This window comes from Benincasa hispida, chromosome 7 (assembly GCF_027475165.1).
Source record: "Benincasa hispida cultivar pf3 chromosome 7, pf3_genome.v1.1, whole genome shotgun sequence".
NCBI classification, from domain to species: domain Eukaryota; kingdom Viridiplantae; phylum Streptophyta; class Magnoliopsida; order Cucurbitales; family Cucurbitaceae; genus Benincasa; species Benincasa hispida.
In genome coordinates this window covers 56,375,439-56,380,036 of record NC_143484.1, presented here as the reverse complement: position 1 = coordinate 56,380,036, position 4,598 = coordinate 56,375,439, and positions in this window count along the sequence as shown.

Here is a 4,598-nt window from a genome sequence, read left to right as displayed (position 1 = left end):
CTACCACTTTGGGCATTCGTCTGATTTGGGAGCTGGGAACTCAGTTACACAAGATGGAATTCACTTCTTCCCCGAAACAGGGGCAAGTAGATAGATGACTCCCTTAAAGTCTAATTCCAAGACTTGAACGATGTGGCACCACACACCTTCTTTTGATCCAAAAGGTATTCACACATAGTTGGACTATGTTGTATTATTCATTAGAGGATTAGTGGTACTTAATGAGTGAGATGTAACTACAGAGGCAAAATGGTAAATTGGCCCAGCTGTACTTACGAGCATCTGTGAAGGGTTATCGTACTCATGATTGGTTATATCTAATGGACACAGAAATATATCTGTGATAAGAAGAGTTCAGTTTTCAGTTTTTAGTGGAATGCCTGACAGTTAATGGATGATGGATCTCGTGGCTAAGGAGTTTAGTCAGCTATTCACGTACGTTGGAGCTTCGAGCCATTGGTCCATAAGGTCCATTTGGTATCTTGGATAAAAGTTAAATAAGTTTTTAGGTCAGTTTGAAATGTTCAAATTGACAAGAAGGAGTTTGATTATATATAATATAATTTAACTTGTTAATTATATATGATATGATTGACTAAATGTATGAGATACATTATTTTGGAGAGAATTAGATATAATATGATTTATATCAATTAGAGGAGAAAACACTATAGTTGATATATGATATTAAACTATAGGTTAAGAATATAATATGATTATAGTCATTATTTAATTAATTAGGCGGTTATGAGTAATTGACCGAGTTTTTCTCCGAATTCGTGCGAAAGTGCGAATTTGAATCCAGTTCTTGTAATTGAAGAATAAAATGAAATTTGTTTTCATTTTTGCAATACACGAAAGATATTCGAAAAATCGCTCACGGTTGAAAGTATACGATCGCTTAACGTTGAGAGCCTATACGATAGCGCCCATTTACCTAAATGATCACACACCCACGTATTAATCGATCGCCCACAATTTCTAAACGATCGTTTATGTTTGCACGCCAAGCAGAACTAAAAGATCGCTTACCTTTTGATAGACGATCGCTTAGCTAAACCTACATGATCGTGTACCCCGACCCAAACGAAAAACACCTGATTATACAATAGTCTTCTCCTTTCTTCCACTTGCTTGTTTGTTCTACACGATCGTTTTTCCTTCTCCCCTCTACCAATTCTATCAAAGTCCACCGTTTAGAATTTCACTCCAAGAATACCGAGGGCTTCGAGTGGTGGTGTTGTCCCTGGTTGTTATTTGTTCGTGCGCTACTGATCGTGTAGACGACCGTGCTGCTGTTAGGCGATTGCTTGTTGGATGATAAGAAGCGTGAGGAGTTCGCTTCTGCTGGACCGAGTTCGATTGAAGAAAGTCTTCAACTGGTATGTTTTCTCGGTCTTTTGTATTTATTTGTTAAAGCATATTAGTAATTAGTGTTTACAATGCATACTTGTATGTTAGAATGTATGTGTGGTAATTTTGTCACAATGAAATTGGAAAGATCCGCTTCCGCTCATGGATACTCTTGTTTAAGAGTTCCTTCAATATGTTCACATGTGAAAGAACTACTATATCACGACGATCAGTGAAACGGACTATAACAATCACTTTCTCAAATCATGCTGAAATTCTTGCAATTCATGAGGCTAGTCGAGAATGTGTGTGGCTAAGATAAATGACTAAACACATTCATGGAACATGTGGTTTGTTTTCTAGTAAAAATCTTCCAATGATATTATACAAAAAGAACACAACATGCATATCCCAAATCAAAGGAGGATATATTAAAGGAGATAGAACAAAACATATTTCACCGAAGTTTTTCTATACTCATTATCTTAAAGAAAATGGCGACACCACTATACAACAAATTTGTTTGGAAGATAACCTGACATACTCATTTAAAAAGATATTACCTACCGCAACCTTTGAAAAACTAGTGCACAACATTAGAATGCTGCTGCGACCGTAAGATTTTGTTACGTTTCACCGCAGTTACGCCAGAAAGAAAAGGTTCCACACGAGCACTCAGAGATCTAAAGTGATGTTTCCATGAAGGGGAGTAAATATACTTTTTAAGAGTATCGGATTATATGAAATATGTACTATTTTTCCTTCACTAGGATTTTTTCCCAGTGGGTTTTTTCCTAGTATGTTTTTAATGATGCATATTTCATATATAATGGACATCTAAGTGGGAGTATTATAAATGTGTTAAATTAGGTGTAATGTAGATATCTATTAGTATCCGTTGGCCATGTATCATTTATCCATTACCCTATGTGCATTACATATGTCTCAAGATTACACACTATTAGTGTCTATGTAATTAACCTCTTATTTGTCAAATTGCCTATAAATAGTGACGTGGGTTTTCAATGACATACACATATTGGTAATCAATCCAAAAAGATTGGAGAAAGTGGATAAATCCATTCTTTGTTATTTTATTTACTTTTTATTTATTTATTTATTTATATATTATATTATAGGGCTGTTTTAAATATAGAAAAATAAAATAAAATATTTACAAAATATAGCAAAATTATAAAACTATCAATGATAGACGCTGATAGACACTGATAGACTTCTATCAGTATTTATCAGTGATATTGATAGACACTGATTGAAGTCTATCAGTGTCTATCATTGATAGTTCTAAAATTTTGCTATATCTTGTAAATATTTTCAATAGTTTTATCATTTGAAATAATTTCCCCACATTATATCTATTTTAATATTTATTTTTTATTATATATTATTATTATATTATATTATATTTTCTTCATATCTATGTTCTCGTTATGCGCCGTTATGCTCCTCAAATTCACAACAGTTTGAGGTTTGTTCCATTTTACACAAGAAAAAAATGATTTAATAGCAATGAAAATTAGGGGTGTTCAAAAAACCGATAACCTGACCAACCCGGACTACCCAACCCAAACCGTAAGGGTTAGGTTGGGTTAGATTTTATTTTGGGTTGGGTTCGGTTACAAATTATTAAAATTTTAAATTTCGGGTAAGGTCTCGGGTTACTCTCGTTTAAGGTTGGGTTGACTCGACCCGAATCGAATATATATATATATATAAAACAAAGAAAGCTGAAAAGCGTGAAACTCTTGCATCACACTCGCAGACTCGCAGTCGTCGCACTCGTCCGAACCCTCCCCTCACACTCGTCCATCCCTCCCCTTGCCGCCTAAACCCTCGTTCGTTCGTCCCTCCCCTGAGTCCTCTTGTCTATCCGGTCTCTCGCTTCACACTTCCGATCTGACCTCCCCTTAGTCCCCTCATCGATCCGACCAACGCCTCACGTTTCAGGTCCGACCTCCCCTTAGTCCCCTCGTCGATCCGGCCTCACGCCTCATGTTTCCGACTCAGATGCAAACGTGAAATAAAAAATTTATGGCTCAGACGCAAACGTGAAATAAAAAATTTTTGACCTCCCGTTGGTATGAAGTTTTTGCTTTTCATTGACTTATTCTCTTTTGGGTACTTTTGAAATAAAAAATTAACTTCACAATATCACTTAATTTTCCCTTTTCCTCTCTGTAATCTGTAATCTTTTGGGTACTTTTCCTCTCTTTTGGGTACTTTTGCTTCTCTATTTAATTTTGGGGGTTTTATTTAGAATTTGTGATTCTATTTATTCCAATGAAAGTATGCATTTTCTTTTGTCCAACAATCTTCAGCTTTCTTAGATCTCGTGTCTTTATATTCCTTTGCTTTGTAAAGAAAATGGTAATTCTAGAAAAAAGAAGTTAAAACTGTTAAAATTTGCTTAGACATTTGGAGTACAGATTATTGTATTGTGACAAGATTTGGAAAACTTTTGGCAATGTTAAACTTCTGCTTTCTTAGACATTTGTACAAATGATTATGTTGTCCACAAAATGTTGAGAGTTTTGAATTCTAAATAATTAGAGGTTTCATTTGTTTTGCCGTCTAAGTTTTTATTTATTTATTTATTTTTTTATTGAGGTGTTATGAAGTTTGTTTGAACATGCTATTGCTAAAGGATTAACATTTCACACGTATTAGCATTTTAGCAGTTTGCCTTAATCGAACAAATCGCTATTCCATTCAAACATAGATTGATTAATACATTAATTTTTGTTCAACCTCGTAGTGTCTCGAGAATAGTTAGATTCTTCAAAGCCGTCACAACAGACACGAAATCAGACACGACCAAATCACCATTTTCAAACTTCATAGTGAGTAAAATAATTTATTTTTTATTGTGTACATATATTGTTTATGTGTGATTGATGATTGATCTTTATACATGAGTTGTTCTGAGTTAATTGAGAAGCTAGTGTTTATTTTTTATTTTTTATTGTATAGGTAGGTGTAATTAGTTGTTTACTAATTTCATTTATTTTTATAGATGAACAGCAGTAGTGGTAATGCAAGTGAACCCGGTAATAATGAAATGCCTCCTCCTTCTCCTCCTCCCCCTCTTAATGTTAGCCAAACTCCTAAAAATATACCACCCCTACCTCTCAAGTCCAATTGAAAGAGACCTAATAAACCAACTTCATCTGTGTGGGATCATTTCACAAAAATGGAAGCTAGTGTTAATGATGGAGCTAGGTGCA